The 17830-nt window shown below is 41.8% G+C and overlaps 1 long non-coding RNA gene across 1 annotated transcript in view; it reads right to left on the reverse strand.

The window, feature by feature from the left end:
• LOC310702856 overlaps nucleotides 1-17830 on the reverse strand; it is a 960387-nt gene that overhangs the window by 8458 nt on the left and 934099 nt on the right. The gene's annotated exons all lie outside the window — the stretch shown is intronic.

A 17830-nucleotide genomic window follows, 5' to 3' on the forward strand; every position in this document is an offset into this window, starting at 1 on the left:
CAAAGGCCTGAAGAAGACTAAATAATTTTGGAGAGGCTATCATTTCCTCTTTTTGGTTGATACAATTATTAGCAAATCTCTGGGGTTAGAGCCAATAGTTTCGTTTCTTTTCTTTCTTTCTTTCTTTCTTTCTTTCTTTCTTTCTTTCTTTCTTTCTTTCTTTCCATCATCTATATAATCTCTCTCTCATCTATCTCTATCTATCTATCTATCTATCTCTATCTATCTATCTATCTATCTATCTATCTATCTATCTATCATCTATCTATCTAATAATAATAATCCAGAGTTAAATGTTACACCTAAGGTCTGTTTCTCAGGTGTCAAAGGTCAGGATAAAGAGGTGCACCTTTAGCTTGGGTCACATGTTTATTTTCCATTTCATTTTTTAAAAAAATATTTTTATTGCATTTTTTTTCCAGATACAGATACTAAGTCAGATATATAAAGAGATAACAGAAAAAGAAAAAAAAGAAAGAAAAAGAAAATCATCCTTCCAAAACATTTTTCCATAACCAACCGGACTCCCCCACGTCTCCCTCACCATGCATTCTTTACAATAAAAATATCAGCAAATTATAACCTTGTTTCATGCGTTCTTTTGTTCTTTCAGGTAATTATATTTTAGGTTTAAAATACTTATTATCAATTTACTTTTACTCTAAAACAAATGTAGTGTTGTTTTAAACATTAGTCCTTTCATTAATATAACTTAATTTCCCATACCATTAAATCTTATTGCTGAAGCTAGATTTTCCAAATCATGCAAATTCTTAACATTCATATAACTTATAAAATTTTTGTAAGTAATCCTTAAATTTTTTCCAATCCTCCTCCATTGTTTCTTCTCCCAAATCTCGGATTCTGCCAGTCATTTCAACCAGTTCCATATAGTCCATCAATTGCGTCTGCCACTCTTCCAGTGTGGGTAAATCCTGTGTCTTCCAGTATTTTGTGATGAGAATTCTTGCTGCTGTCGTTGCGTACATAAAAAAAGTTCTATCCTTCTTTAACACCTTCTGGCCGACAATGCCCAGGAGGAAGGCCTCTGGTTTCTTAGGGAAGGTGTACTTAAACACCTTTTTTAACTCATTATAGATCATTTCCCAGAAGGCCTTCACTTTTGGACAGGCCCACCAGAGGTGAAAGAATGTCCCTTCAGCCTCCTTACATTTCCAACATTTATTATCAGACAAATGATATATCTTAGCAAGCTTGACTGGGGTCATGTACCACCTGTATATCATTTTCATAATATTTTATTTCAAGGCATTACATGCCGTGAATTTCATACCAGTGGTCCATAACCTTTCCCAGTCTTCAAACATAATGTTGTACCCAATGTCCTGAGCCCATTTTATCATGGCTGATTTGACAGTCTCATCCTGAGTGTTCCATTTAAGCAGCAGGTTATACATTCTCGAAAGTACCTTAGTCTTTGGTTCTAACAATTCTGTCTCTAGTTTTGATTTTTCCGCCTGGAATCCTGCTTTTTTGTCCAACTTAAAAACCTCTTGAATTTGAGCATAATGAAACCAGTCTTGCACCTTATTCTTTAGTTTTTCATAGCTCTGCAGCCTCCAATTGTCTCCAATTTTTTCTATTATTTCCCCATATTTCGGCCAGCCGGCCTCCATATTGGGTTTTCTTCGAGCCTTGGCCTCCGCTGGTGATAACCACCTCGGGGTCTTACCTTCTAATAAGTCTTTGTATTTTGTCCAGACCATAAATATTGCTTTTCTGACAATATGGTTTTTAAACATTTTATGAGTCTTTACCTTGTCGTTCCACAAATATGCATGCCATCCTAAAGAATTATTAAACCCTTCCAGATCTAGGACATCAGTGTTCTCTAAGAGTAACCAATCCTTCATCCAGCAGAAAGCTGCAGCTTCGTAATATAACCTTAAGTCTGGCAGGGCAAACCCCCCTCTTTCTTTTGCATCAGTTAGTATTTTAAATTTTATTCGGGGCTTTTTGCCCTGCCAAACAAACTTAGAAATATCCTTCTGCCATTTACCAAAACATTCCACTCTGTCCACAATCTGTAGGGTTTGAAACAAAAACATCTTTGGCAATACATTCATCTTTATAGCTGCAATTCGACCCAACAAGGAAAGTTTCAATCTTGACCAAGTTTCTAAATCCTTTTTTAACTTCTGACCAACATTTTTCGTAATTATCTTTAAATAAATTCAAGTTTTTGGAAGACAAATTAACCCCTAGGTATTTCACTTTTTTGACCACATTTAATTCTGTTTCCTTCTGAAACCCATCTGTTTCTAAAGGTGTCAAGTTTTCCCCCAAAACTTTAGTTTTTTGCTTATTCAACTTGAATCCCGCCACCCGACCAAACTCCTGAACCAGTTCTAAAACTCTTTTTGTACTGGGTTCTGGCTCCTGTAGTGTTAAAACCAAGTCATCTGCAAAAGCTTTCAGTTTATATTGTTTCACTCCGACCTGTATTCCTTGCACCAACCGGTCCTCCCTAACCATATTCAAAAGCACCTCCAGGACTGAGATAAATAAAAGAGGGGAAAGAGGGCACCCCTGTCGTGTTCCTTTTTCAATTTTAAACTCTTCTGTCACCACATTGTTCACTATCAATTTAGCTTTTTGCTCTGAATAGATTGCTTCTATGCCATTTTCAAACCCCCGTCCCACTCCCATCCCTTCCAAATTTTTCTTCATAAACTTCCAAGAAATGTTGTCAAAGGCCTTCTCCGCATCAATGAAAATTAACACTGCTTTAGTATTAATGTTAGTTTGCAAAAGTTCCAAAATGTCAATAATGTTCCTGGTGTTATCAAACAAATGTCTACCTGGGAGAAAGCCTGCCTGGTCCTTATGAATTACTTCATTTAGCACTTTTTAAAGTCTACTTGCCAAAATATCTGCGAAAATTTTGTAATCCACATTTAGGAGTGAGATGGGATGGTAGTTCTTAAGTTGAGTCTTTTCAGTTTCCAGTTTAGGTATCAATGTGATGAAGGCTTCTTTCCACGTTTCCGGTGCCCTCCTCCCCTCCATAATCTGGTTACAAACCTCCATTAGTGGTTGTATCAAATAGTCTTTTAATGTCTTATAGTACTTGGAGGTAAGTCCATCTGGGCCTGGAGATTTGCCTAGTTGCATATTCTGAATGGCACCCTCAATTTCCTGTTGTGTTATTCTGTAATTCAAGATTGTTCTCTTCTCCTGAGATAGTTTTGGTAATCCATTAACTTTTAAAAATTGGTCTATCTCAGTCACTTCCTGAGGCCCTTGCGTATAAAGTTTTTTGAAGTATCTCTGGAAACACTTTCTAATTTCTTCTGGTTTCTGGATATTTCTCCCTTCAACCTCCAGATTGGTAACAAAGTTCAATTTTTGCCTCTTTTTCAACTGCCATGCTAGCAGTTTTCCACATTTGTTTGCCGATTCAAATGATCTTTGTTTCATTTGTTTAATTTTCCATTCCACTTCTTGGTTTATCAATTTCGCATATTGTGCTTGATGGAATTTAATTTCTCTTAGAACCTCTTTTGATTGGTTTTAGTCTCAGTTTTTTCTCTCCATCTCTTATCTTCTCTAGTATCTTGTCCTTTTTTCCATTCCAGAGTTTTTTCTTGATCGTATTCTGTTGTATCAGAAACCCTCTCATTACTGCTTTACTTGCGTCCCAGATTGTTCTCTTTTCCACCGAGGTGTTCAAATTAATTTCAAAAGAATCTTTTAAAGTTTTTTGGGCCTTCTTCACGATCTCCTGATCTCTTAGTAGGGTGTCATTCATTTTCCATCTGAAGGAACCGATTGGAGTAAGTCTCAATTCCACTTTCAGGGCATTATGGTCGGAGCAAGTTTTTGGGCAGATTTCCACTTTTCTAGTCTTAGGTGCCAGCCCTCTAGTTGTCCATATTTGGTCGATTCTTGTCCATGACAGGTGGGCCTCAGAGAAGAATGTTCCTTCTTTACCTAAGGGGTTCTTTGTCCTCCAGATGTCAATCAAATCCATACTGTCAGTTAGTTCAAAAAAAGTTTTAGGTAGTCTGCCATCTTTAGTTAAATTTTGATTTTGTGACTTATCCATGTAAGTAGAGACCACCCCATTCATATCTCCCATCATAATGATGTTGGTATAGTCCAGATAGTCCAGCATTATCTCATGCAGCTTCTTGTAAAATTCCGATTTCCCCTCATTTGGTGCATAGATTCCTAATATCAGGAATTTTTCTCCTTGTGTTTGTATTTCAATTGCCAAAATTCTTCCTTGCTCATCTTTAAATAGAAATTTCGGTGACAGGTTCTCCTTTGCATAAATCACCACGCCTCTTTTCTTGACTCTGTCTGATGAAATAATCTCTTGTCCTAGTCTTTTGTTAATTAACACTTTCCTGTGGAGCGGGACTTCCGGTTTGAATCGCGGACGGCGAGGAAGCGCAGAAAGCCTCGTAAGGGGCTTTCTGAGCAGTTTGGAGGCTTGGGGGAGTCGCAAGGGCACTGCGCCCCCCAAAAATCCCAGGGGGGAAACCCTGGGGGATAGGCCTCCCGGCAGTGTGGGAGCGGCTTTTGCACAGCTTGGAGTTTTTTCGCCACAGCGGAAAGATGCCCAGGGTGGAGCCGCGAGCGCAAGAACGGGAGAGCACCGACTCCGTGCTGCAATGCCTCCAGCTTCTGCCGAGAAGTGCGACAAACCTTCGTCAGATAAGAAAGGATTCTCCAGTATGTGGTGTGCTGAGATATTTAGAGTAATTGGAAATTAAACTGAGAGAATCCGGGATGGTTAAGGATTTACAAAAGGAACACACCCGACGGTGAGCGGAAAATGGCGCAGGCAATTATATCGCAGACAGTTTAAAAGGGTAATATCTACAAACGGCCGGACTGAGTGAGTATTGAATGCTGCGGCAATTCTTGACAACTTGAAATAACTATTGGCCATAAAGTTGGCCCAAAAAGAAGATATAAAGTTACAGAAGAGGGTGCCAGTTGGATGAGAAGCTTGTTGGATGGGTTTTTCCTTTTTAACGTTTTGAAAGTACATTGTTTCATTTTACGGAGGACAAAGCCGAAAAGAAATTTGGGGCTTAAAGTTGGGAGAAGGGGACCAGCGGCATAGAGATAAAGGGACAAATAAGGACACTTTAATAGGAGCTCCAAGGGAGAAATCGTGGAGGAATTAAACAAAGCGAAGAGTGCTAAACGCTAAGGAGACTTGCCTACGTGGGTTCCACCTCCCCCGCCCATTTCCTCCCTAGTTGGATTTATTGTTTGCTGCTCCCTGGCGTCCTCGCCCCCCCCTGCTGGACCTTTCTCCTCCTCTACTCTGTCCCCCCTCGCTCCTCACTTCTATACTCCTCCTCCTACATTTAATTAAGGCAACGGACAGATTGGTGGATTTTTCTTTATTTGCTGAGGAAACAGAACTGGATTATAATGCCTAAAAGTGGTTCTGCCTCTTAGACCGGAAGGAAAACAGACTCTTAGCATGATAACACTGGCTAAACTGCTAATTTAACACGGTCTCACAACCTAATAGGTGTACTGACTCTCAACTTAATAGATTCCGGTGAGCTTTCACTTATTATAGTAAGCCTAATAGTTTCATTTGTTTATTATTGGTTTAAGTGGACTATCCTAATAATGGACAAAGTTCTTCTGTTTGAGAGCTATCACTAAGATCTACAACATTTTCCTTTACACGGATTAGGCCAGCAAGTGGCTGAAGCTCAAAGAAAGCAAATCGGTCTGATCTGAAGGAGATAAAAAGCATAAACAAACTTGAGAAGGCATTTTAAGCCTCTTAGCTACTTATTTTAAAAAGAGAGAACTGGACCATCTGATTAAAAATCGTTAAGACTAAGTGGAAGATACGATAACTTGCTGTTCCTATCCCGATGTTTAATTGCCCCCCCTAGTGTTAAAAACCGTCATATAGGTTTAAGAAGGCTTAGTCTGATTATCTGAAGAGAGGGAGATTGTGAGCCCCGAAGGGGGAGAGACCAAGTGACAACACATATAGTGGAAATAAGATTTAAAATGTTGGGGGAAAATGGGAAAAAGGGGGGAGGAACTCCAACGGATAGGAAGACATCTAGACAAGAGGAAATTAAAGATCTTGATATTTTATGGCTTAAAATCAAAGAGGAGTTTAAACAAAATGAAAGCCATCTAGAAAGTAAACTAGAAGAAATGCAGGAGATGATAGATAGGAGGATAGAAGGAGCGGTAGGAGAACTTTCCATAAAAATTCAGGAACTATCTGTCAAATCAAAAGCATTTGAGGAAACCAATAAAAAAACTGCAAAAAGATATGAGAGAACAGAAAAAAGAGACTGAAAAAATAAAGGAAGAGATGAGAGAAGTGAATAAAATGCAGGAACAAATCTGGGATAATATTGCTATGACAGAAATGCGACAGACACAACTACACTTAAAATTTAGAGGGATAGAGGAAGAGACAAATGAGAACATAAAGGAAAAGATGATTAAAGAGTTAGCAAAATGGTTAGATCTGAAAGAAGAAGATGTCGCATACACAATTGAAAATTCCTTCAGAATAAAAATGAGAATATCCCAAAATAGGACAAAAAGACCTCTTGGAGACTGTTTAGTAATATTCAACTCAATTGAGATGAAGAATTTAATATTAAAAACGAGTTATCATAAAAAATTTATAATTGGTGGCAGGCCAATAATTGTTCTGAAGGAAATCCCAGTTAGAATTCTACGCAAAAGGGAAGGATATAGACAAATAGTGGCGGTCCTAAAAAGAAACAGGATACGATATAGATGGGAATTTCCTGAAGGAATTGCTTTTTTCTTCAAGGATAAGAAATTCAAGCTGACAGACCAACAGGAAGTGGAAAAATTTATGAGGAGATATGAGAAAGAACTTGGCAAGGCTGAAGACAATACCAGAGACAGAGAGGGAGGTGGGGGGGAGGGGAGGTTGGGGGAGGGGAGGGGGGAAGGCGAGGGGGAGGGGAATGAAGAGGGATTAGAGAGCGGCGAAGAAGTGGAGGAAGAAGGTTAGGAAGAGAACAAGGAGCGACTAGAATTTAGTTTTAGTAATGTCTTTGAAGTTTTTGTCCTGGAATGTAAATGGTGTAAATGAAAAATCCAAAAGGAATAAAATAACGAAAGTTTTGAGGAACAAAAATTATGATGTGATATGCTACCAAGAGACTCATATAGCCAAAAAACACAAACATGTACTGATTAATAAAAAGTTGGGGGAGGAATTTATTAACTCAGATGTCAGCAAAAAAAGAGGGCTGGTGGTCTATGTTAAAGAGAAATGGGAACCGACACTAATATGTAAGGATGAAGAGGGAAGAATTCTGGGAGTTCAAATTAATCATCAAGGAGAAAAATTTAATGTAATAACGGTTTATGCCCCCAATACAAAAAAAGTAGAATTCTTTAAAAAATTGGAACAAATGCTATTAGAATTAGAGAGCCATAAATTAATTCTTTTAGGGGACCTAAACGGAGTCCCTGACCCCGAAATGGATAGAAGTGAAAAAAAGAGAAAGACGAACCAAGGGAAACTTCCAAAATCTTTTAAAGATTTACAGGAAAATTTAGATTTGATTGATATCTGGAGGTATAAAAACCCAATAACAAAACAATTTACACACTTTTCAGACACACATCAAAGTTGGGGCAGAATCGATCAGATTTGGATCTCAAGAGAGTTATCATTAAGAACAAGGAAGTGTGAGATAGAACCTAGAACACTCTCCGATCATAACCCAATAATTCTAGAAATAAAATGTAGATCATTGGGACAGTACACGTGGAGAATGAACGAATATCTATTAGAAAACGAAGAGATTATTGAGAAAGCAAAAAACACCCTGAAAGAGTATTTTGAATGGAATTTAAACAAAGGAACCAAAATTGATATAGTCCGAACCCAGAGGTGCTGGTGTTGGTACAATTCCAGGCGGTGGCGGTGGCCAAGATGCTGCTGCTCCCTTTTGAAGGTCTTCTCTGTGGTCGTTCAGGAACTTCTGATGGTCTACTGTTGTTTTGATTTTAACTTTCTTTCCTTTGAAGTTAAAGGATAATCCTTGGGGGAACTCCCACCTATAAGGAATCGAGTTCCCTCTCAGTAGTCTTGCTAGGTCTGTGTATGTAGCTCTGAGGTCCAAAAGTTGTTTTGGTATGTCTCTGTAAATTTCTGCTCTTTTGTCTTCAATAACAAGTGATTTCTTAAAATGAAGGCCTAATATTTTGTCTCTCTCCTGCTTGGATCTCAGGATAATCAAACAGTCTCTGGATCTGTCCCTCCTCACGACTCTTCCCAATCTAAACGCAGTTGTAATTTTAAAATCTTTGTCTTCTTCTATACCCCAGAACTTAGAAAATTCTGCTGTCAGGTAGCCAATCAGATCTTCCTGTTCAAGCTCTGGAATAGCTCTCAGTCTCAGATTATTTTCCCGATTTCTCAGCTCCACCATAGACAGGTAGGCCTGCTGTTCACTGATCTGCTTGCTGTTCACTGATCTGCCTTACCTCTCCTTTTATTGCCTCAACCTTCTGATTTGCTTGTTCTGCTTTTTGATTGGCTTCCACAGCCAATTTACGATTTTCTAGAGTTGCTTCCTTAAGGTTCCCAATTAGTTGTGTATGTTGAGCAACTTGATCAGTCAGTTTACTAATAGAGGTTGTAGCTTGATCTATTTTTGTCGATTGGTCATCCACCTTCTGGTTCAAAATTGCCAGTTGCTCCAAAATTTGTTTTAAAAAGGTTTCAGATCCTCCTGTAGCCATATCCTCTGATGCTGGCTGCTCAACTTCCCCTTCTTGTGCTCCCAACACAGCTGGGACAGATGATCTACGTGACTGAGAAGTCAAGGTTGTTTGAACAAGTTGGGCTTGTTTTGCTTTCATTTTTGCAGATCTTGTTTTCCCTGGGCCACTCATTCCACACCTGTCTTTGTGTCAAGGTCAAGTTATATGCTGTCCCATGGGAAAGACAGTTCCAAAGTGTAAATAACAAAGCAGCAGAGAGTCAAAATAAAATGCTGTTCCCAGACAATTGTAAATCCAAAATCCACTAGGGGGAGTGCCACTGTAGTTCACAAGAAAGAAAGGTTTTTATCCGCCATTAAAGTTCCTGCAGTCCCAAACTATTTACAAAAAATCCTTCAATCTCTTTTTTAACGTGCAGAGCTCTTCCCAAGTTAAAGCAAAGTCTCACAAAAAAGGTGCAAGAAACAGTTTCCCTGATTGTATCTTGTCAGTATCACTCAAATGTAACAATTTCAATTTTAGATACAGTTTCCGCAATTTGACAGTTCTCTTATCTCCTGGCAGTCCAAGGCTTGGTTTCTTAATCCTTTGTAATCCACAAAAGGGAGGAAAGTCCCGTTTAAAATCCAATAAGTTTAAAAACAGAAGCCTTCCCCCCCCTTAAAATCCAATTCCGTCAATACACGATAGTCCCAACTTTGTAATCCCTTTTAAAACGCTTCCCACTTGTCAAAGTCTTTGCTTTTGATCTTAAAGCACGGTCGGAAGACGGACTTCCTGTTTCGCGTCTCCCATTTTCAGCCAAATTTTAAATCTTTTAGTCCCGAAAATTTTGTCCTTACTCACGAGTATGTAGTTTGAAGCCTGACGTTTCAAGAAGAAAGGTCAGCGCTCATCAGCAGCAGCCGCGCAGCTTCGCTTCCGCAGAAAGAGCGATGAACTCACAGCACCGCTCCCCCTTCCAAGTTCCGGAGCCCCTTACGGGGTTCCTTCTCCGTTTCTGGGGTCGCTCCTGGTGCCCGCCTGCTCTGCCCGTGGTTTTTCTTAATGGGTCGTCGCTGTGCCGCAGCGCACGACCCTTTTCCGTGGAGCCCCTCTTCAGAGCCCGAAGAGGACCGCCATTGCTGTTTCGCGCCGCCTCCGGAAGTCCGCTCATGTTTATTTTCCATTTCAGAATGGAAATAGTATAACCTCCTCATCCAATATCTCCTTGGTCAATATGTCCTCAGCTGGAACCTCCTCGGCCAAAACTTCCCCAGCCAATACCTCCTCCCATAGTAGACTCTCATCCTGTGAAAACAATAACAGAGTTACCATGGCCATATTATGAGTTTTTGTTAACTCCGCTTTCATGTTTTAAAACATTAAAACAACTTGCATGTTTTCATGTGGGAGTGGGTGAATGTTCAAGGATGCAGAAGCAAGCCCATTCACCAGGGTCCCAATTCCACATGCGCTAAGCTGACTTTGCAACATTAAAGAAAAAGTTCATAAAGGGGCTTCTAAGCATGTTCAGAAGAGTGCACTTAGAAACTTCCACATCATCCGGAACCCTGGTAATGCTGGGTTCCTGACTACATGGAGGTTTCTAGCTGTCTATAATCTGAAGCGCCATTCAAGCTTTTACACTATGAAAGTCTGCTTTGTGGGCTGGGATACTATGGTCGGGCTTTTATGTGCAAACCCTCTGCTCTCTTCACACATTCTCTCTGAAAGCCAAAAACTCTCGACATTCAGACGAACAATTTTGCAATTGTGTGGTCTTCTGTTGTTCCGCATGATATTTTACAGGAAATATCTTGGGTTCCACCTTTAATAGTTCTACAGATATCAGTAGTGCCTCTTGCAATGTTCTGGTATGATTATTTTACTTACTTAGAATTTCAAAAGAAATTTAAAGTTCACTCCACATTGTTACTCACAGGTCCTCCAAGTGTCCTTATTTTCCTGGGATGTCCCTGATTTAGAGAAGCTACACCGGTTTCTTTTTTAATATATATAATTTTATTTATTTTCCATTTAATATTATGCATTCACATCCCCATTATCCACTTTACTGCCCTCGACTTCCTTCCCTCCTGCCTCATGACTTTTGAAATTAACCTTTATATCATTGCAATTTATACGTTTTCCAATTCTAATTGCACTCATTACAGAATGGCTCAAAATTCAAATAAACAGAAGCAGAAGCAGCCGCAGCCGCAGAAGAAGCAGAAGAAGATGCACAGTCCTAAGACTATATAATAAAACTGTAATTAGAAACAGAAATGGCTACGAAATTATGGACATGGAATGTTAATGGACTAAATAATAAAGTTAAAAGAAATAAAAATTGAACAAATTTTATTGAAAAGAAAATTGAACATTATTTGTTTACAAGAAACATGTGGCAAGGAAGCACAGAAAAAAAATTAATTAACAAAAAAATAGGAAATGAATTTATATCTTGAGATAAAAGTAAAAAAAGAGGTGTGGTTTTGTGTATTAGAGATAGATATGAAGCATGGCAGATCTTCAAGGATGAGGAAGGAAGGCAAAAAATTAATAATAGTTGGAATTTATGCACCAAATGGCTCAAAGCCTGAATTTAATAAATCATTGAACAAGAAACTTTTAGATTATATGGATAAAAAAATTATCATAATGGCGGACTTAAATGGGGTGGTTTCATTGGAAATGGACAGATCAAAAAGAAAAGCAGAATCTAAGGAGGAGAAACTACCTAAGACTTTCTTCTCTTTGGTAGAAAGCTGCAATCTAATAGACATTTGGAGATTAAGACACCCATTGGACAAGCAATTCCCGTTCTTCTCAGAGCCTAATCAATCAGCTGGAAGGACAGACTACTTTTGGATATCCAGCGAATTAGCAATAAGGATTACAAAAGTAGAAATTCAACCAAAAACTTTATTGGAGCATAATTCATTTTTTTTTAATTAAGCGGAATAGATAAATCAACTTTTCGATGGCGATTGAATGGTAGATTGAATGGTAGATCAGGAAATAAATAAAAAGGCACAAGAAACCTTAAAAGACTATTTCAAAATTAATCTGAATGGAGACAAAAATTAGTACTATATGGGATGCAAACAAAGGTGTAATGAGAGGTTTTTCCATACAGCAAAATAGTTTTAAGAAAAAATAAGAGAAAAGAAATCAGAATTATTAAATCATATTATGGAAAATGAAAAGATATTAATCAGTAAACCTAGTGTTACAAAAGGTAAACAAAATATTAAGATGTTACAAACACAATTCTCAATGATTATAAATAAGGAGACTGAATGGAAAATAAAGAGGATGAGACAGAAAAAAATTGAATTAGAGAATAAACCAGGAAAATTGTTAGCATGGCAATTAAAGAAAAGACAGTGCCAAAACACAATTAATAAGATTAAAATCAAAGACAAGTTAATTGAAAATCTGAAAGAGATTAGAAAGAATTTTTAAAATTTCTATAGACAATTATATAAAGCTGGAAAAGAAAACGTAGTTGGAATCGAAGAATAATTTAAAAAAGAAAATCTGCGAAAAGATTCTGAAAGAGAAAAAAGACTGACTGAATGAACCAATAACACTAGAAGAGATACAAACAGGAATTAAAGACTTAAAAATTGGAAAGGCACCAGGACCTGATGGATTTACTGCAAAATGTTATTAAAAATTAAGCCAAATTATGCTGTTGTGGTTCGAGGATCTGACCCCCACGTAGTGAAATGAAGACACAAGGACACGTGATTTATGGTTAATGGGCAAGAAAAGGCCACAACTTTATTGGTTACAGCAATGAAAAAGGTATTGGCTTAGGCATTGGATCGAAACAAGTGGGTTATTCACCAGTAGGTGGAGCCTGTTGATGCTAATCCAACTATAGGCTCACCTCTGCTGTCACCGAGGTCCTGGGGGACCTTTCCAATTTTTAAGTCTTTAATTCCTGTTTGTATCTCTTCTAGTATCTCTTCAGCTCGATGCCTAGGTAAGTTAGTCGCGTGGCGGGTCCCTCCGTTTTCTCGGCTGCAAGGGGCACCCCCAGGTCCTGTGCCAGAGCTGAGAAGGCCTCAAGCAAGGAGGCGCATTCCCCCGTGTTGGACCCACCCACGAAAAGAAAATCATCCAGGTAATGCGTGACACCAGAGGAATTGGTCCTGAAGCGCAGGGCCCAATCCAAGAATGTGCTAAAGGCTTCAAATGCTGAACAGGCCACTGCGCAGCCCATTGGCATGGCCTTGTCAACGTAGTATTTTCCTTGAAATTTGAAACCCAGAAACCGAAAGTCACTAGGATGGACTGGCAAAAGGCGGAAGGCCGATTCAATATCGCACTTTGCCAACAGCGCCCCACAACCAAAACTACGGATTAGCTTTACTGCCTGGTCGAAGGAGGCGTATTTAACCGTGCATAGCTCAGGTGGAATGGCGTCGTTAACCGAGCCGCCTTTCGGATAAGAGAGGTTGTGAATGAGCCTAAATTCCCCGGGGGTTTTCTTGGGCACAATACCTAATGGAGATATGTGAAGGTTTGGGGTGGGGGGCTGTCAAACGGGCCTGCTACCCTGCCTGCGCTAACTTCTTTGGCTATCTTTCGTTCGGCGACTTCCGGTCTCTCTCTAACTGATTTTTGATTGGGGGAATCTTTTGCAATCAAAGAACCTGCTATAGGAATACGAAACCTGCAAGAAAATCCTTCCCGTAGGTAGGAAGCCGCATTTTTATCCGGGTAAAAAGCCAGAAGGTTGCAAAGGGGGGCGAGCTTGATGGGGGAAAAGGCCAATTCCAGAATTACCTCATCTTCTGTTCCCTGCTGCGGGGGCTCCCCTGGGACTGGGATGATGGAACCCCCGGCTTCCACGGAAGGGCTGCTTCCCCCCCTTAAAGCAAGATGTAATGGGGTGAGCCCCGGCGCATCTCTCGCATTCATGCGGGTATTTACAAGATGGCCTTTGGCAAAACCCTTTATTGTACTCCCAGCATACCCGACGCCTGAAATCCCTTCTTTGCTCATTCCTGGCCGACCGATATGGGTCGACTGGTTTCTTCTCCACGTATGGGCCAACAGCTACTGACCAGATGCCGTTCTCAATCTGATCCCATCGTGCCAACGGGATCCTGGAAGCCTTCCTCCGAAACTTCTTGTCATAGCTTATGGCTGCTGCCTCCCCTGATAGGGCGCAAGCCGTACGGATATGTGAAAGGTAAGCGACAAGGTGAACCGCCCGCTTGGGGTAGGCAGCAACAATTGTCCCCATAAAGGCCTGAAAACCATCGAGCCAGTTTTCAAATGTCCTAGGCACGGAAGGATACTTGCTCCTTTTCTTACCATGGGAAGGCCTCTTTTCGCCCCTACCTAACTCCTCTGCCGGGGGCACTAACTTAAACATATCAACAAATTCACCACTTAAGATTTTTGCACGTAATTTAGGAGATAGATGATCACCTGGTATAACATCTGAGGTTGAGTAGGTGGATATGGAGGCATCTTTTACCAGCGCCCCATCCTTCCACTCCTGGGTCCCCCCAAACTTTTTTCGGTGGCTATTGGCCCTCCTAGAAAGTGCCCAGTCCGGAAGACCAGACACTTCCTCGCCTTTCCCCCAGTAGGACCCAAGGGACGCGTCGCTATCGTACTCAGTACCTGTATCATCGTCTGTGTCGTCCTTTCTTGACCTGCTTTTCCTGCAAATGTGCTTTTTCTTCTCGCGCCTCTTACCCGAAGGTTTCTCCACTGATGCTGCGGCAGTGGCGTCCTCCACCTCCCGTGGCTCGTCTTCTTCCGCCGATGATGACGCTGAATCTGGCGACTGCACCCTGGGCCGCTTGTCCTGCGAGCGAGTAGAAGAGCTAGGGGCAGCAAGATCGTTATTTCGAGTAGACTTAGATGTCGCTCCCCCCCGAACACGAGACGCGGATGCCGAAGCCTGTGACCGGGACCTGGTCCGTACCAGTTCAGGGCTGGAATTCCCAGCCGCCCCTGCCCCCTGAGCATCGTTAAATAGGGCAGCTGATGTACCAGGTAATTTGTCCCATTGGGAGGATCTTGAACTCTCTGGGATCACCTGAGTCTCAGGGATGACATCAGGCGAAGGGGGAGGGCTGGGGTTCGCATCAGGGAAGCGTTGTTCATATTCATCTATAAATGATCTAAAAGCGTTGAGGAAGTGGGAAATGGGCTTTGCCTTATTACTCTTCCTCTGCTGTCCCCGGGATGTGCTCCCTGCTGTGTTGCGTGCAGCTTCGGACGCGTGTTTTCTCTTAGGAGCCATGAGGTGCGCTTTGTACCCTACCACTGTAACGGTGCTTGTTAGAGTGTGTGTGTGTGTGTGTGTGTGTGTGTGTATGTGTGTATGTAAATGTAGATTTATATATGCCTAGTTGTATCTATTATAACTTCCCTCTTACTCCTACTTCCCTTTTATATATATATATATTATTCTTATCCTTAATATAGATATATTTCTATTTATTTGTTTATTTATTATTATTTATTTATTTATTTATTTTTTTATTATTATTTTTATTATTATTATTATTATTATTATTATTTTAAATTATTATTATATTCCAAATGTTGATTGGATGAATTAACAATATGCAATATCCTTATTATTCGAAATGAAAATTTGTTATTCTTAGTATCACTTGAGTGGTGATTATTATGATCAATTGTCAGTATTGTTCGCGATAAAGATCACTAAATTTGGCAAAACTTGGGTACGGTTGACTGAATGACCAGTCAACTTCCGCTGTTGATATTAGTACTGCTGACTAATATTTACTACTAGTCAGCCAAACACAATAAGAATGAATATAGCTGTTGTAGCCCAAGAGGTGCTGTCACAATAACCACCTACAAGTATGGTGATGTTCACAATTGTATAAACACAGTGCAATGCAGTCAATATACCACTTTGGCAAAATAGTCTGATGCTGAACAGTCAATGCAGAGGTCAGTTAAATCGCAGCTGCGAAGGAAAAGCCACTCCCCTATGGGGGTTAACCCAAGGCAAGCAGGAAATAAAACACCCACTAAAGCTACCAAGCTCCACCTTGCTATACAAACAATGCAAATTGCTCAGGCTTCCCCCAAACTGTTAAGCCTCTCCTAACTATGCAACAGGAAACTGCAAGTTCCTCGGTTGCCAGGCAACCAGACGACAATCAAGATCCTTCAGCTGCCAAAACAAAAGGTGACCCAAAAAGTGCAGCCGCGTTAAATGTCACCCTGCATCAGGAGGAACCGCCTATATTTAAAGCCAGGAAGCTTTAATTGCCCCTGCCGGTGAGGTGACAATAGAACAATAACTCAGCAGCCAGGTCCCCAGGGGACAATCTGGAAGCAAATCGCTGCCTCTTTACAAATGCAAATGCCGAAAAACAATGCTCCAAGTACCGATCGTTAGCTGCCGAGCTTCAAACAGCGTTCCTGTAGCAACCGAGCGATGAACCAACAATAACTTCACCAACACCCTAAATCCTTGGCGAGGGAACACGCGGGGGGGGGGGGGGACTCAAAGCCAATAGGGGAACTAAAGCAAGGATAACATGGAAAAGGAGCCTTAACTGGAAAATAAACCTGAGGGGGCAAGAAAGCAATCAGAAGTAAATAAACCTATAAACCTCCCCTCTCACTATGAACAACACAATTTAAACTGCTGAAGGAGGGCTTGCTGTATTTCGCACGCAGAGCCAGCAAGCAAATAGGTAGGATGGATACAAAGCCGGCTGGGGGGGTGGGGGGCCTCACAAAGAGCACAGCCACTGTTCTAAATTCCCGTGTGTCTGGTGCTCATACACAGATACGGTAGACGCTGCTCCTAAACAGTGCTCCCGAAGTTAAATTATACTCCAACGGAAGCGGTGGCGGGAACACGTGGGGCTAGGGCACAATGGGCTGCACAGCTCCCAGGCAATAAAGACTTGGTCCCCCAAGCCCCGTGAACTCAAGCGGATGCAGTAAAACGGGTATAGGAACAAGAGCCGACGCACAGGACAAAGGGAGGTGGGGGGTGGGAAACCGAAAGAGCCAAAAGCAAACCGCACACACTAAGGGCAGGAGACTAAGGGACCACCAAAACAGCAAGAAAACAACGCAAACGCTAAGGGGAAGAGACAACCAAGAACAAGGCAGCAGCGTACCAGCTTTAACCCAAGGCTCAGCGCCGCCCCGAGGCGCTCACAAAGAAAGGCGAGGCGGCTCCGCTCCCTTCCCGGGCACAAGTAGTGCTAGGCACAACGACGCTGCGCAGATCACCCGACCGCGTTCGCTCAAACCCTTATCCCCCGAGACGCCCCACCAGCCGGTAGGAGAGTTAAGGACGCAACCGCGGGGGTTTAGGGAGAAGCAAGCGGGATAAGCAAAATGCGCGCGTCAGCTGTTGGGCGGCCGAAAGCGGCCCGGTGGTTGCTGCAAAGTAGCGCCCACGTGGGCTGCAGCCCGGAGATATGCTCCGGTAGCACTTATAAGGCAAGCAGGGAAGGGGGCAGCAAAGGGGCGACTGAAATAGCCGCTGCAGGGTCCTGGGAATAAGCACGGGGAACACACACGCTCCACAAGCACTAAGAACGCAAAGTGGAAATGGGGCAGCAAACGGATCACTGAAAATAGCCGCTGCAGAGTCCAGGGAATAAGCACGGGAGAACAGACACGGTAAAATCGCTTCAGCGAGAACGCAAACGCACCATACACCTCTCACACACTCAGCCCACTCACGCAATCAGCCCAGTCATAGCCACGTTAGAAAATAAAAGACGCAACCCAAAATACTTCCCTGGCTACAGATAGCAGCGGCCTCCTATAGAGCTGACTCACAATGGGGCGACGACGAAGAATGAGGCCGGTGAAAGGCTGGCGCTGCAGCAAAAGGCTGCTGAACACGCCCCCTTCGTGGCACCTGGTTGGGTGGCCACCGGGGGGCGTGAGCGCCAGCCAGGTGAGCTGGGGGCAGGGGGCCACGCCCCCTGCTAGGCGGTGCTCAGGCTCCCGACCACAACCCCTCCCCTCCCTTTCAGGGAGGATAGACTTTACCGTTGAAAGAGGTCATGGATAACATTTTAGAAAAGGGAGATATCCCAGGGACATGGAAAGAGGCATT

Source organism: Podarcis liolepis (genome assembly GCF_965112155.1).
Source record: "Podarcis liolepis genome assembly, chromosome: 3".
NCBI classification, from domain to species: domain Eukaryota; kingdom Metazoa; phylum Chordata; class Lepidosauria; order Squamata; family Lacertidae; genus Podarcis; species Podarcis liolepis.